Genomic DNA, 18,446 nt, shown 5'->3' on the forward strand with positions numbered 1-18,446 from the left:
AGATTGGATTATTTGTTCTTTGGGTGTTGAGTTTGCTAAGTTCTTTATAGATTCTGGACACTAGTCCTTTATCTGATATGTCGTTTGCAAATATCTTCTCCCATTCTGTCAGTTGTCTTTTGATTTTGTTAACTGTTTCCTTTGCTGTGCAAAAGCTTTTGATCTTGATGAAATCCCAATAGTTCATTTTTTCCCTTGCTTCCCATCATCTTTTAAGAATAAAATTTCTTCTTGTCCAAGATCAAGAAAATACTGATTGTTATTTTGCCACCAGATACTGACTTGTTATTCTTGACTAAAATCCAAATTATAAACAGGATACCTCAGAACATGTTTTATTTTATTTTACTTTTTTAAAGATTTTATTTATTTATTTGACAGAGAGAGATCACAAGTAGGCAGAGAGGCAGGCAGAGAGAGAGGAAGAGAAGCAGGCTCCCTGCTGAGCAGAGAGCCTGATGCCGGACTCGATCCCAGGACCCGGAGATCATGACCTGAGCCAAAGGCAGCAGCTTAACCCACTGAGCCACCCAGGCACCCAAAACATGTTTTAAATGTATCCCTTTCAATAAGTAATAGTGTCACTTATGTGGCACTTGTGTGGCTTCCCATGATGGGTTGATCAGTTGCCTCACTCCAGATGCTTCTGAAAGTCAGCACAACTAACTAGCCTAGCTCTACCTTCCTTGGGACAAAGATCTACTCTTTGTTCAGAGATTGCAATCTATACCCACAATTCTTATCTGTTACACAAGTAATAAATTTGACTTATTGGCATCCGGTATATATAAAGAGTGGTCTTCTCATTTGATCCTTTTTTTCCAACTTCTCGATTTGCTGGAGAAAATCTTGAAATAAGTCTTTAAGTGAGAATATGTGGGAGATAAACTTTGAGTCATCACATGTCTGAAAATTCCTTCTTCCTGACTGATTTGATTGATAGTTTGCCTGGGAATAGAATTTGAAGTCACCTATCACATTCTTACCCAAATTTTGAAGAGATTGCATCATTGTCTGCTGACATCCAGTGGTTGATGATGATAATTCTGATGCCAGTATGATTCATATGCCTTCAGAAGTGATTTTTTTCATCTCTGAAAAGTTTTGGAATTTTCTCTCTATTTTGATGTTCTGAAGTTTCAGAAGAATTTTTTAGATACCAGTCATCTCATTTTTTAATAACTGTGCTAGCCATTTTGTGATCCCCTGCAATCTTAAGACTCACACTATTTGCTTTCATATATGCCATGTTTTTGCATTTTTGTTTACATCCTAGTAAATTTCCTAAACTTTATTTTCTAGTCCTTCTACTTAAAGTTTTAATGTTTATAATGATTAATGGTATGTGTCAACTTGGGTAAGCTATATTAACCAGATATTGGGTCAGAAACTAGTCTAGATGTTTCTGTGAAGTTACTGTTTTAGGTGAGATTAGCATTTAAATCAGTAGACTAGAATAAAGGAGATTTCCCTCTACAATATGGGTGGGGCTCATTCAATCAGTTGAAGACCTTATAAGAAAAAGACTGGGATCCCCCAAGGAAAAGGAAATTCTGTCTCCATACTGTCTTTGGAGTCAACTAGTAAGAGCCCTTTTCCCCTGGGTCTCCAGGCTGCTGGGCTATACTGAAGATCTTGGATTAGCCAAGTTCCTCCAATTTCATGAGCCAGTTCTTTAGAATAAATCTTCTCTTGCTCTTCACCCTCTCCATATCTCCTCCACTGATGTTTTTCTTTTAGGTTGCATTCTTCTAATATTTCTGTGATAGTTGCCCCTTGTATTTATGAAGAGAAAATGAAATTAATTGACAATCATTAATTTTATATATAAAATACCAAATGTTAATGTACATAATATTTCTGTTGTATTCCCCAAGAGTGCTTATCTCTCCTTCTCAAAGACAACAGGTATTTAACACAATATCCCCGCCCCCCACATTCTCCCTTTTTCTTCCACAGTACAATCCTGTATAGTTCTCTAAAATGAGGAAGAAAACAGACCCTCTAACTGATCATGGTCATGTACCCTTGAAGTCTTTTGTCCCCCTTCTCATGGATTTTGACTTCTTGCAGTTAAAAAGTTGAGAGCAGATTTTGAATTATCAAATGTGTTGTGGCATTTCTTTGAGGCAATGGATACCTCATGGTCTATTTTGTGTGTTAGGAGATACAAGGCCAAAGTAAAAGTATTACTGGGACCAAGAGTAAACAATATCCACTTGGTTATTAAATCAAGATAATCACCCCATCCACAGCACTTACACACCATAACATAGAGATAGTCCAATCCTCTGCTTCACTTTTTTGCCTTGCAATTTTCCCAATGCTGCTCTTTAAAAGATGCCTACTTTCAAATTTTGCCATTGTAATCTTACTGTTTGTCATTATCTGGTCAGACTTAAGGTGACAGAAACTATAAATCAAACTTTATATTTTCTTACTGAAAACACAAGAGCATCATCCAGTGGCAAATCTGTAATTGCAAAATTTTCAATTATATAGAGTAAATGCCAATTCAACATAGATAACTACATATATATGTGTGTATATATATATATATATATACATATTATAAATATATATAATATATATTCCCCTGTTTTATTTTCCTAATGAGATTTCTAGGCAAAATTGCAAGGAAATTAGATGGTTGCTTATTTCTCAGCTTCCCTTGAAACTTCCAGGCTCAGTGCTTCTAATATGTCCTATACCTGCTTCCTGAAGACTCATGTCTTCAAGACTTAGGAGATGACAGAGTTGGTGTTTCTTGGTTCTGTTTCTTATAACTAAATTCTTAGAACGAGGTCTCTAAGGGAACCAGGACATGAAGATATGAACTCCTCTAAAGAAGTATTCTTTCTCTAAAAAAACAACTCTTTAGGGGTGTCTGGGTGGCTCAGTCAGTTAAGTTTCTGTCTTCAGCTCAGCTCATGTTCTCAGAGTCCTGAGATCAAGCCCAGAGTTTGGCTCCCTGCTCAGTGGGAAGTCTCTTTGTCCCTTTCCCTCTGCTGTTTCTCCTGCTTCTGGTACTCTCTTTCTCTCAAATAAAGAAATGCAATCTTTATTTTTTAAAAAAGAAAAACTTCTTAGATTTTTCTCTCATTTCCCCAGCCATCAGTACACTTGAAGTCAAACACAAATCTCTTTTTAAACAATATGGTTAGTTTTAAACAAAGTTAGTGGTCCCAAGCCCTTAGAGTGGTTAAGTATGACTTCCAATCTATTAAAGCATGTGTGTGCACATGAACATTTTAAAATTCTCTATTGTTGAGATATTTGGTATTTTATTTATTTATTTTTTAAAGATTTACTTATGAATTTATTTGACAGAGAGGTTGAGAGTACAAGCAGGGGGGAGCAGGAAAGGGAGAAGCAGGCCACAGGCTGATCAGGGAGCCTGATGCAAGGCTTCATCCCAGGACCCTGGGATCATGACCTGAGTTGAAGGGAGACGCTTAACCATCTGAGCCACCCAGGTCTCCCGAGATAACTGGCATTTTAAAGATTTATCTTGGTATATTTAACACAATTGTAAACAATGTTTTGTAAGTGTTCAACAGTAGATTCTTTTGGAGAACTTAACTTAGCCTGGAAATTATAACATGCTGAAAAATCACCAAACCTTGTAAAAATGTGTACTTCTTCCCAAAATGTTCACTAACCTAAATATAATCTAACAGTTTTACTTAAATTCTCTGACTTAAAAGGGAAAAAATATGCCAAACCATTTGAAATGCATACAGTTTTCTAAGCCTCACCATCAGATTCCAGTATGCTGGAATGTTTAAAGTCAGTGTACGCAGTGTGGCCCCTTTGGAAGAAGTTTAAAAACTGGGAGCAAGATATTTTTGGCAGTCATTCTGTCTCTTTGAGACTTGTCTTCTGGTTTTCCTTAGTAACTTGGGTGTAGCCTGAAAGAAATGTTAGAACTGTTGAGGATGAAGAGTACAACTGTCTATTCTAGCCATCTAATTAGCTTAACATTTTTTGGAAACAAAAATGGGGCACTGTTTGTAATTTCATGTTTTTAAAAGTTAATGCACTTATCCAAAGGATTCTAGAACAACAGATTCTTGAGAAGATTTGATGCTTGATCTTCTCTTTCAGTACCCTGATCTTCATCTCTTTAACTATCCTCTGATATATGGTCCAAGAATCAACAATGCCCATGTTTCAGTGAATGTTTGTTTAAAAATATGCCTATGAACTTTGCACAAATCCTTCTCTACAGGCCCATGATACTGGAAAAATCCCGGGTAATTAAATTCATGGATGACATAGGAACCCCATCAACTTCATCTGGATCTTAAGTAATTCTAGTTTTTCCTTGCCTTTCCATTTTCGTTCTTTTGAAAGCATTTGAGACATTTATTTGCACATACACAAAAATGATACTTCAGCATTTAAGCTGGTGTTCATAATTGCAACGGCAATCTCCCATATGATCCCTATTGCTAATGAAACCCTGTGTCTCTTAAAGTTACTGGCATGTCATTTCTTTCTGTTGGAGAGTCTAAGAGGTTCAGGCCAGAATAGATAGTGTGTGCTATGGAGAGAATATATACTTTCTTCTTGCTAGTTTCCAAGTAAGGAAGAAAAAAAACATTAAATAATTTTGACTTTATTAAGTTACTGAAAATAAGATAGGATTAATACAATCCCCACATTATCCCCTATGATGCCATTTGGTGCCAAACAGGCATCCTGCCAAGCAGGATGAAGAAGTAGAGGGCTCATGGAATTTCACAAGGCTCTGATCCACATCACCATGTACAGGCTCCCTTCCCTCAGAGACATTACTTTTGTAGTTAACCTGACTTGTCCCATTTTCATGTAGTCTCCTGTCTCAATTATTTTGTTATTTTCCCCTCTGTAACAAGCATAACCAAGTATATACTTGTTTATACACTGTGAACTTTTCTCTGTGCTCTTTTCTAGAAAATTTTGTTCTTCACCACCAGAAATTCAAGAGACTATTTGGGTGCAGTAAAAAGAAGCTAACATATTACTAAGACTTATATAACCCTTTTATGAAGATTCATGGGTTATTTCTTCCACAGTAACAATAACAACATGTGGCATTAAATATTTTGATTCTTTTCTTCACCATCACGTAAATTATTTTAACACTAATAGCACTTATTTACTTATAATCAGAAACCAATAGAGATTAGTTTAGGAAATGATTCTCTTTGGAAGAAAGTAATAAAAATACTTTAAATGGCAGTATTTTATGTTCTTGCATTATGATATCCTGTACGTGAGGAAATAGCCCCGCTGGTCACTTCACTAGTATCCACAGACTTACTTTCTCAGTTATTTGCTGGACACCTATTATGTGCTAAGCACTATTTTAAAACAGGTACTTTCCTCTATTTCATGAAGTAATTAGTTGAGAAATTGAAAACTGAAGAATTAATCCTATACAAGATAAAAAAGATACATGTAATCGGTCTTGTATAAGACAAAAGAGATACATAAGGAAGTTCTGAATAAAAAGCTGTACAATGAATGCCAATATAGTTAATGGAACTTATTGGTATACATTTTTATACTGAAAACATTTTAATAAAAATATTGGTCTAAAAGAAAATAATTGTTTTCTAAAATTGTTCCAAGCCTATAATTACTAAGGCTAGCTAACAAAAATTAGAATTCTCCCCCACCTTTTTGGAAATTTAATAAAATGCAGACTTCAATGAAATATTTCTGGTAATGAAAATGACATGGGCAGTTTTTCAAGTTGCAATGAATATGATTCAGATTAAAAATAAATATAAGATTTCGGCCAAGATACCCAGGCCAGACCACCCATTTCCATGTGGGAACAATAGGACATACATGGAAGATTTCAGTTTTCAAAAGGTTAACTAAGCTGACATTATAGAAGACCTCACTAACTATGTTCTGTTAAGAAAAGTATATTTGAGGACACTAAAAAAATATGGCAATTGAGCAAGGGTAAAAAGGCCTAAATAAAGGCCCACATGCTTCTATACTACCACATTCAGATACAGGAATATGTATATAACTGGATGATACCTAATTTTAGTGAATCTTAGTTTAGATTTTTCAGCTTTGGGTGAAATGTCCTGGCCATCTGTAGAACTTGTACTAAAAATTATAGCCAATGTGTACATACTTAATAGCATTTTAATTTAGGTATTTTACTGACATTTATCATTATATTTTACACATTCTCTTTCAATTATTTCCCTGATTATTTATATTAATGTCTCCTACATATTTATTGGAGGAAGTAAAGTTTAAGCTGAAACCTGAACAATGATTGAAAGGTGGAAAATACCCAAAGAAAGTAGAAAATGATATCTAGACAAGGGAATGGCATATATGGAAGCCCAGATGAAATAGACCATATTATATGAAGAACCTGAGATTAGTTCAGTAATGCTGGACTATAGAGTTCAAAAATATGAGAGTGTGACCCTGGATACAATTGGGCATTAAGGGCCAGTACGTAGAGAGATTTATAAGCCAAGTTTCAGTTTTGGCTTTGTTATTATTGTTATTATTATTAAAGTATAGTTGACACACATTGTTACATTAATTTTAGGTGTATAATATAGTGATTCAACAACTTTACATGTTATGTTGTACTCACCACAAGTGTAGCTGCCATCTGTCACCATAAAATAGCATTACAGTACCACTGATTATATTCCCTATGCTGTGCCTTTCATCTCTGTGATTTATCCACTCCATAACTGGAAGCCTGTACCTTCCGTGCTCCTTTACCCATTTAGCCCATCTCTCCACCCACCTCCCTTATGGCAACCACCAGTTTGTTCTTTATATTTGTGGGTCTGTTTCTGCTTTTCACTTTTGTGTGTGCTTGTTGGTTTGTTTTGATTTTTAGATTCCACATGTAAGTGAAATTAAGTGATTCTTGTCTTTGACTCATTTCACTTAGCATAATATCCTCTAAGTCCATCCACATTGTCTCAAATGGCAAGATCTCATTCTTTTGTTATGACTGAGTAGTATTTTGCTGCATCCATATACCACATTTTCTTTACCATTCATTTATGGATGGACACTTGGGCTGTTTCCATAACTTGGCTATTGAAAATAATCTTTCCTGCAATAAACATAGAAGCACATATATCTTTTTAAATTAATATTTCATTTTCTTTGGGTAAATACTCAGTAGCAGAATTACTGCATCATATGATATTTCTATTTTTAATTTTTTGAGGACTCTCCATACTGTTTCCACAGTGACACACCAATTTATATTCCCCTCAACAGTGCATGAGAGTTCCCTTTTCTCCATGTTCTTACCAACACTTATTATTTCTCATCTTTGTGATTCTAGCCCTTCTAACAGGTGTAAAGTGATATTGCATTCTGGTTTTGATTTGCATTTCCCTGATGATTAGTGATGTTGAACATCTTTTCATGTGTCTATTGGCCATCTGTATGTCATCTTTAAAAAATGTCTGTTCGTGTTATCTGTGCATTTTAATCAGATAATTGTGTGTGTGTGTGTGTGTGTGCATGCTCACGTGTGTGTGTATGCATATGTGTGTATGTGTGTGTGTGTTGAGTTGTATAAGTTCTTTACATATTTTGGACATTAACATCTTATCAGATACATCATTTGCAAACATTTTCTCCCATTCAGTAGGTTGCCTCTTCATTTTGTTGATGGTTTCCTTCAGGTACACAAATTTTTTTATTTCAGTGTAGTGTGTATGTATATATATATATATATATATTTGCTTTTGTTTCCCTTGCCCAAGGAGACATATCTAGAGAAATGTTACTAAGGCTGATATCAAAGAGATGATTGCCTATGTTTTCTTTTAGGATTTTTATGGTTTCAAGTCTTACATTTAGGTCTTTAATCCATTTTGAGTTTATTTTTGTATATGATCTAAGAAAGTGATTCAGTTTCACTTCTGTACCTGTCCAATTTTCCCAGTACAATTTATTGAAAGAGCTTTTTCCTATTGTATATCCTCACCTCCTTTGTCATAGACTGACTATATAAGTATGGGTTTATTTCTGCACTCTCTTCTGTTTCATTGATCTATGTGTCTGTTTTTGTGTTATTATCATATTATTTTGATGATTATAACTTTGTAGTATATCTTAAAATTTGGGAATGTAATACCTCCAGGTTTTTTCTTCCTCAAGATTTCTTTAGCTATTTGGGGTCTTCTCTTCTGTGGTTCCATACAAATTTTAGGATTACTTGTTATAGTTCTGTGAAAAATACTATTGGTATCTTGATAGGGATTACAGTGAATCTGTAGATTGCTTTAAGTGTTATGGACATTTTAACATTATTCTTCTGACCCTTGAGCATGGAATATTTTTCTGTTTATTTGTATCACCTTTAATTTTTTTCATCGGTGTTTTATAGTTTTCAGAGTAAATGTAAAAATCAGTTATGAATTTCTTTTTTGAGTGATGTTGGAATGAGGAATACTGAACCTTACTTCACCTTATAAACAATTCGAAACTGGCCAAATATATGAAACACCTGATTTTAAACTTTGGGTATCAAAGAGCACATGATTTTGATGACACAGAGAAGGAAAACAAAGAAGATGTACCCTACAAATACTCCAATTTTCTGCCTAGAGGCAATTTCCCCACCACAAATATGGGGGCGGAGAGACAAAAAGAACACAGTAGCCTCGATGAACTGAAGAGATGAGTATCACAGTTCAGAAAGACTGAGATATTTGGAAACTGTAGAACAGTTTCATAAAGAAGTGAGCTATACATTTAAAAAGCTCGAGAAATGTACATAATAGTTCCCCTTGTGTCTTTTCAGAGTATTAGGCTGGATATAATTATACTAAACTCCACAAAGCCAGGCAAAGAACAACTGAGAATTATAAGCTGAACAATTCCCAGAATTTAAACAAGGAGAAATTGAACTCTGACATCTGAATGAAGAGCCCTTGGAGATAAGCTAGGTGTTCAGTGAAGACCCCAGAAGTATGATTTGTTGAAAGTAGAGCTGATTTAGCCCTGGAATCTAAAGTGGGGTCTGAAGTGAATTTTTAAATCCTTAAAAAAATAAAATACCATTCACAGTAGCTTCAGAAATATAAAATATGTCAAGAAATTTTTAACAAATTATATATGTCTTATACACTGGAAACTACAAAGTCTTGTTGAAATTTAAATATCTAAATAAATGAAATATACTATGTTCAAGTATTAGAACATTCAATAATATTAAGATGAGAATCTTCCCAAATTGATGTACAGATTCTATGCTATCCCAATTTTATCACCAGGGTTTTTTTATTTTTTAATTAAAAAACTGTTTGTAAATTTATATGAAAATGGAGAGAAGAGAGAACTTCTTTCTTTTTTTTTTTTAAGTAGCTTCCATGCCCAACATGGGACTTGAACTCACAATCCAGAGATCAAGGGACATATACTCTGTTGACTGAGCCAGTCACCGTGGGCACCCTGAAAGAAACTTCAATAGTCAAAACTATTCCAAAACTGTGGAGCTACAATATTCAAGACATTGTGGCATTGGTATAAGATTAGACATATAGATCAATGGAATAGTATAGTAACTTCAAAAATAGATCTAAATTTTTGTGATCACTTATTTTCAACAAAAGTGCCAAAGCAATTCATGGAGAAGTATAGTCTTCTCAATAAGGGACAATCTTCTTAGTAAATTATTTGAACTGTTGGATACTAAAATGATAATCCTTATCTCATACTATCTACAAAAATTAACTCATACTGAATCAGAGATGTAATTGTAGAAACTAAATCTATAACACTTTTGGAAGAAATGAGAAGGAAATCTTTACAGCACTGAGATAGGCAAAGATTTCTAAATTGGGGCACAAAAAACACAAACTATAAAAGAAAGTGATAAATTGGGCTTCATCAAATTAAAATTCTACTAATTTTTACAATACATTGTTGAGGTAGTTAAAGGGAAAGCCACAGCCTTGAGGATCTTATTACATATATAGAGAGAGTGATATAGCTATATAGATTAAATATATTCACATTTATATGAATGAATGAATCACATATATATGAATATATATATACACATATGTGTGTGTGCATATGTATATATATATATATATATATATATATATGAAGTAGTTCCCCCTCAAAAGCATTCAAACAATTCAACAACAATTTATGATTGAAAGTTCTCAGCAAACCATGATTTTTTTCCTTAACCTGATGAAAGGCAGTTATAAAAACCCTTAGCTACTGTCATACTTACATACTTAATGGTAAAAAACTGAATGCTTTCTCCATAAGATTGGAAATATATACATATCAAAAGCCAGACAAAGAACAGACAAAATTTTATATAGGTATTTCACAAAAGATATGAATATTAGCAACAAGCCCATGAAAATATGTTCAACATAATCATCAGGAAAATTCAAATTAAAAGCACAACAGCATTCCACAGTACACCCATTTTATTATTTAAAAAAGACTAACTATAGCAAGCATTATCAAGGATGTGGAGCAATTAGAACTTTCCTATATTGTTGATGGGAATCTAAAATAGCACAAACACTTTGCAAAACTGTTTTTAAGTTTTTTAGTACTATACTTACATAATGTGTACTGTATGGTAACTAACATAATATAATGAAAAAATAAATATTAAAAAATACTATACATACCTTTACTATACACCACAGCAATTCTGCCAGTGATGTTGACTTTCAAATTGAAAATGCACATCTGCACACACTCATACAAAAAAGAGCAGTTTTATTAAACCTCAAAATGAGCACAACACATATGTTTATCATGTAAGAGCACTGATAGAGAAACCACTGATATACACAACAATGTGGATGAACCTTTAAAACTTAGGCTGACAAAGGAAAGTAGACACAAAAGGATTAGACCATAGAATGAATTTATTTGTGAGAAAGATCTAATCCACGCTCAGGAAGCAGATCAGTTGTTGCCAGAGGTTGGAAGCGGGGGATATTTTCTTGGAAGAGACTCAAGAGAACTAGTCAGGATGGTGGAAATATTCTATATCCTCATTGTTGTGGTAGCTACATAGGTATATATGTTTGTCAAAGTTCACTGAAATGTATACTTCTAAATGGGTGCCTTTTATTATATGTAAATTATAATTCATGGACTATTTTCTTACACTACACATGAAAATAGATTCAAAATGGATGAAGGACCTCAATGTGAGAAAGGAATCCATCAAAATCCTTGAGGAGAACACAGGCAGCAATCTCTTTGACTTCAACGGCAGCAACTTCTTCCTAGGAACATCGCCAAAGGCAACAGAAGCAAGGGCAAAAATGAACTATTGGGACTTCATCAAGATCAAAAGCTTTTGCACAGCAAAGAAAACAGTTAACAAAACCAAAGACAACTGACAGAATGGGAGAAGATATTTTCAAACGACATGTCAGATAAAGGGCTAGTATCCAAAATCTATAAAGAACTTAGCAAACTCAACACCCAAAGAACAAATAATCCAATCAAGAAATGGGCAGAGGACATGAACAGACATTTCTGCAAAGAAGACATCCGGATGGACAACAGACACATGAAAAAGTGCTCCATATCACTCGGCATCAGGGAAATACAAATCAAAACCACAATGCGATATCACCTCACACCAGTCAGAATGGCTAAAATCAACAAGTCAGGAAATGACAGATGCTGGCGAGGATGCGGAGAAAGGGGACCCCTCCTCCACTGTTGGTGGGAATGCAAGCTGGTGCAACCTCTCTGGAAAACAGCATGGAGGTTCCTCAAAATGTTGAAAATAGAACTGCCCTATGACCCAGCAATTGCACTATTGGGTATTTACCCTAAAGATACAAACGTAGTGATCCAAAGGGGCACGTGTACTCGAATGTTTATAGCAGCAATGTCCACAATAGCCCAACTATGGAAAGAACCTAGATGTCCATCAACAGATGAATGGATCAAGAAGATGTGGTATATATACACAATGGAATACTATGCAGCCATCAAAAGAAATGAAATCTTGCCATTTGCAACAACATGGATGGAACTAGAGCGTATCATGCTTAGCGAAATAAGTCAAGCGGAGAAAGACAACTATCATATGATCTCCCTGATATGAGGAAGTGGTGATGCAACATGGGGGCTTAAGTGGGTACGAGAAGAATAAATGAAAGAAGATGGGATTGGGAGGGAGACAAACCATAAGTGACTCTTAATCTCACAAAACAAACTGAGGGTTGCTGGGGGGAGGGGGTTTGGGATAAGGGGGTGGTATTATGGACATTGGGGAGGGTATGTGTTTTGGTGAGTGCTATGAAGTGTGTAAACCTGGTGATTCACAGACCTGTACCCCTGAGGATAAAAATATATGTTTATAAAAAATTAAAAAAATTATATTAAAAAAAAAAAGAAATGGGCAGAGGACATGAACAGACATTTCTGCAAAGAAGACATCCAGATGGCCAACAGACATATGAAAAAATGCTCCACTTCACTCAGCATGAGGGAAATACAAATCAAAACCATAATGAGATACCACCTCACACCAGTCAGAATGGCTAAAATTAACAAGTCAAGAAATGACAGATGCTGGCGAGGATGTGGAGAGAGGGGAACCCTCCTACACTGTTGGTGGGAATGCAAGCTGGTGCGACCACTCTGGAAAACAGTGTGGAGGTTCCTCAAAAAACTGAAAATAGAGCTACCCTATGACCCAGCAATTGCACTACTGGGTATATATCCTAAAGATACAAATGTGGTGCTCCAAAGGGGCACATGCACCCGAATGTTTATGGTAGCAATGTCCACAATAGCCAAACTATGGAAAGAAGCTAGATGTCCATCAACAGACGAATGAATAAAGAAGAGGTGGTATATATATAAATACAATGGAATACTATGCAGCCATCAAAAGAAATGAAATTTTGCCATTTGCGATGATGTGGATGGAACTAGAGGGTATTATGCTTAGCAAAATAAGTCAATCGTAGAAAGACAACTATCATATAATCTCCCTGATATGAGGAAGTGGAGATGCAACATGGGGAGGTTAAGGGGGTAGGAGAAGAATAAATGAAACAAGATGGGATTGCGAGGGAGACAAACCATAAGTGACTCTTAATCTCACAAAACAGACTGAGGGTTGCTGGGGGGAGGGGGGTGGGGTTATGGACATTGGGAGGGTAAGTGCTTTAGTGAGTGCTGTGAAGTGTGTAAACCTGGCGATTCACAGACCTGTACCCCTGGGGATAAAAATATATGTTTATAAAAAATAAAAAATTATATTAAAAAAATGCAAAAAAAAAATAAATAAAATAAAATAAAAAATAAAAATAAAATTTTTAAAAAAGGGCAGATCCCAAGATGTAGTCATAACTAACAAGAGAAAAGAACAGGTTAAAAAGTGGATAAATATTTTTTTTATTTTTTTAATAATTTTTTATTTTTTATAAACATATATTTTTATCCCCAGGGGTGCAGGTCTGTGAATCACCAGGTTTACACACTTCACAGCACTCACCAAAGCACATACCCTCCCCAATGTCCATAATCCCACCCCCTTCTCCCAAACCCCCTCCCCCCAGCAACCCTCAGTTTGTTTTGTGAGATTAAGATTTTTTTAAGATTTTTTTTAATTTATTCATTTGAAAGAAAGAGAGAACATGTGAGAGCCTGATCTGGGGGTAGGGTCAGAAAATAAAATAAAATAAAATAAAAAATTTAAAAATTAAAAAAATTGTAATTCAATAATTTAAATTTCATTTAAATTCAATAAATAAATTTAGTAAATTTAAATAAAAGTAAGTTTAATTCAATAATTAAAGTTGATTAAACAAATCAGTGTGTCATGTTTCCAAACTTACAAGGCATAAAGGTAGAGTATTTCTGCTATTAACTATAATACCTCCATACTAAAAATTGGACAGATTTATATACAAATAAAGTAGAATAAGATTCTCTATTTTGTCCTTGGTATATTTTCTCTTTCTCTGCCATTGTGCTAGAACTTTATTGTTGTGCTAGTACTGTCTTCTGATTTGCTTTGTCTATGTCTCAAGTTAGCCCAGTGGAGCAAAGCACAATTTCAACTACACAGATTTCACTAACTCATAGCTATTTCAGCTTGTAAACATCACCAAGAAAAATGAAATAGTTTGGGAACATCAGGAGGAGCAATTTCCTTCATTCTATTGAATGTCTTTCATTAGGACCATGAGATCAAAGAATTATAGCTTACATGGCAGAGTCCATCTTAAGCTTACTTTGAGAAAGACTTTAGTTATTTATTTTTATTTTTTTAAGATTTTATTTATTTATTTATTTATTTGACAGAGAAGCCCAGCTAGAGAGGGAACACAAGCAGCGGGAGAGAGAGAAGCAGGCTCAGGGGCCAGATCCCAGGATCCCAGGACCCTGGAATCAATATCTGAGTGAAGGCAGACACTTAATGACTGAGCCACCCAGGTGCCCCAAGACTTTAGTGATTTAAAAGAAAAGGTGGAGGTGCCAGGGTGACTCAGTCTTTAAGTGTCTGCCTTCGGCTCAGGTCATGATCCCAGGTTCCTGGGATCGAGGCCCACATTGGTCTCCCTGCTCAGTGGGAAGCCTGCTTCTCCCTGCTTCTCCCTCTCTCACTCCACCTGCTCATGTTTCCTTTCTCTCTTTATTTATTAATCCTTATTAATTAATTAATTAATTATGCTCTTTATTAATAAGTAAATAAAATCTTTAAAAAATTAAAGAAAAATTAGAACTCTGTCAATCATTTTCTTTTTGCTTCAGTGATATAAAAAGTTATTATATTATAATTTATGTAATCATGTCAATGGTTACTTCTCTTTAATCCCAGTGAATGTCACAGTGTTGCCAAGAATGTTTTTGCAATCAGTATGAGATTCATGTGGCTGAGCATGAGCTCCCTCAATACATATATATTACATATATTATAAATATTTATAATAGCCACTTATACTATTTCTTCTGCTAGCCCTTAATATCATTATACTAAAGTTGGTAAATTCTTCATTTGATCTAGCCTGTATTTCTCTTATTGCTATTTAATTTATTTCTTTAACATTTTATTTATTTATTTGATAGAGAAAGAGAGAGTGGGAGCAGAAGCAGGGAGAGAGGTAGAAGTAAAGGGAGAAACAGACTCCCCACTAAACAGGGAGCCCGACACGGGGCTCTATCCCAGGATCCTAGGATCATGACCTGAGCCCAAGGCAGATTCTTACCCAATTGAGCCACCCAGACACCCCTCTTGTTGCTATTTTAAATAATTTTCTTATGTGTAGGACCTACTGCAGCTGGAGAACAGCTGGTCAACATCCACCAAGTAATAATGTCATGTTGAGAGACTCATGGTCAGGCCCTTTCTAATTATGCTTTCTCTAAACCAATAATCCTAATTCTTTTAATCTTTTTAATCATGCATCCAATTGCCTACAACTTTTTTAAGCCCCAACAACTAGGTGATTGTTCCAACCATGTTTTTAGATCACAGGCTTCGTATCTCCTTTAGCTTTGATTACAGCAAGTTTCTCCAGAGCATATAAATATATTTCCCATGTCTCATGATATAAGATAAAATTCTTCTGAAGTGCACAGAAGGATGCTCTGTCATGCACTCAGCTGTTTCCCTTTTTATTACCTAGAGTCTAACCAATTAATGAATTAAATGAAACACTGTCTACTATATGTTATCTATGGAAACATTCTTTAGTGAGAATGGATATAAACCAATTCCAATTCAAGCTTTCCCCTGAATAGCATTCCTAATATTAAATTACCAGGAGGCGGAATCATCTGTGAAGCATATTATTAAGGAATATAATTTCCTTTAAGAATTGCTTTGGTGAGTGCTGTGAAGTGTGTAAACCTGGTGATTCACAGACTTGTACCCCTGGGGATAAAAATATATGTTTATAAAAAATGAAAAATTAAAAGTAAAAAAAAAAGAAATATTAAAAAAATAAATAATAAAATAACATTAACTCATTAAATACAAGTATTATCATTGGGACTGTCTTAAAGTGAAGAATTAAACAAGCAAAGAAAAAAAAAAGAATATATTTAACACACTTCACAGAAAAAAAAAAGAATATATTTAACAAAAATAGTTTTTTCATTCACATCCTTAATGGAGATGAGCATCTTTTTTTTTTTTTTTTTAAGATTTTATTTGTTTATTTGACAGAGAGAAATCACAAGTAGATGGAGAGGCAGGCAGAGAGAGAGAGAGAGGGAAGCAGGCTCTCTGCTGAGCAGAGAGCCCGATGCGGGACCCCATCCCAGGACTCTGAGATCATGACCTGAGCCGAAGGCAGCGGCTTAACCCACTGAGCCACCCAGGCGCCCCAGAAATGAGCATCTTTAGAGACACACAAGATCTAATCGGTATTATTAGCTCTTTACCTGAAGTCAGTCACTGTTAAAATGAGTTGGTAAATACTAATTTGCAAAGATGATACTTGTACTGTATAGTCTGTGTTCTCCTATAAGAAAATTCTCCAGGTTCTCTTCAATCCAATAGATATCATACTCTCTCAAGCCTGGATAAAGTCAGCTGTGAGGTTGGGCAATGGGTTCTTTGGAAATCCTTCCCTCTTTTTTGAAAGAGATTCTCCTTTATGAAAATTTTTGAAAATTTTTTTAACATTCTCAGTACTAACTAAATACATAAGCATTAATTTGAATTAATGTCCCTTTGGCTATTCGAGGTCTTTTCTGGTTCCATATAAATTTTAGAATTATTTGTTCCATTTCTTTGAAAAAGATGGATGGTACTTTGATAGGAATTGCATTAAATGTGTAGATTGCTTTAGGTAGCATAGACATTTTCACAATATTTATTCTTCCAATCCAGGAGCATGGAACATTTTTCCATTTCTTTGTGTCTTCCTCAATTTCTTTCATGAGTACTTTATAGTTTTCTGAGTATAGATTCTGTGTCTCTTTGGTTAGGTTTATTCCTAGGTATCTTATGGTTTTGGATGCAATTGTAAATGGGATTGACTCCTTTATATCTCTTTCTTCTGTCTTGCTGTTGGTGTAGAGAAATGCAACTGATTTCTGTGCATTGATTTTATATCCTGACACTTTACTGAATTCCTGTATAAGTTCTAGCAGTTTTGGAGTGCAGTCTTTTGGGTTTTCCACATATAGTATCATATCATCTGCGAAGAGTGATAATTTGACTTCTTCTTTGCCGATTTGGATGCCTTTAATTTCCTTTTGTTGTCTGATTGCTGAGGCTAGGACCTCTAGTACGATGTTGAATAGCAGTGGTGATAATGGACATCCCTGCCGTGTTCCTGACCTTAGCGGAAAAGCTTTCAGTTTTTCTCCATTGAGAATGATATTTGCGGTGGGTTTTTCATAGATGGCTTTGATGATATTGAGGTATGTGCCCTCTATCCCTACACTTTGAAGAGTTTTGATCAGGAAGGGATGTTGTACTTTGTCAAAAATATATTTTGCTTTCCACATGAATTTCACTCATTTGTTAGGTAACTCTGGTTCTAAAAACAGTAAGAGTTGATATTTTGATAACAATTAGAACAAAATGATTCTTAGTAATATAAATATATAATGAAGTTTTAAAACCTAATTAGAACCAGTAATTACATAACTCGTATAGTCTAGACAATGGGATCTTGACTAAGCATGAACAAGTAGGTATTGAAACAGCTCTACAGCTAGAAAACAGTGTTCAAAAATTTTCAGCTGAAGTGATTGCTTAAAATACTTAATGACTAGAGTGAGAATACTACATAAGTGAATGCTTTATAAGTGGTATAGGCTTCATAATTTTGTCATAATAACTTTAGGACAAAAGCAATGCTTTTATTATATGTACTACTAATAATTTAAATCAGTCTCTACATAACTAGGGTAATTTTTAGGACTTAAGACACCCCCTTGGCATTGTGGAGGCAAGTTATATAACTGAATAAACCTCTCTTTCAATAAAAGTCAGTGGTGTCAGTCTTTATAGTAGACATTAGTGTTAATAATCAATTACCACGACTTTCCATTTTTGGCAGGTAATATTTTCCTCTTAGTTTTATAACAGTATAGAATTATACCTGTTTGTAACTCAGGTGTGTGGAAGCCTTATGTATTATAAATGAAATGAATTAAAATGGAAGTTCTTCTAGCTATTGTCTACTAACATTCAGAGACCTTGTGAAATAAAAGGCCAGTATTGTTTCTTTTTTATTTGAAAAGTTTAAACAATAGAGAAAATTAAAGATATCACTAAAATAAACACTCACAAATTCTCAAGCCAGAATTTTCAGTGTTCATACTTTGTCCTTCATATAGTTATTATGAAGAATAAAACTTGACTAATAAAATTTAAATTTCTTTCGTTCCCTCTGCCAGTCCCCTTCCCTTTCTCTCTGCTCAGAAGCAAACATTGTCATTAATTTTGTGACTATTCTAAGTTCTGC

This window comes from Mustela nigripes, chromosome 2, assembly GCF_022355385.1.
Source record: "Mustela nigripes isolate SB6536 chromosome 2, MUSNIG.SB6536, whole genome shotgun sequence".
NCBI lineage: Eukaryota > Metazoa > Chordata > Mammalia > Carnivora > Mustelidae > Mustela > Mustela nigripes.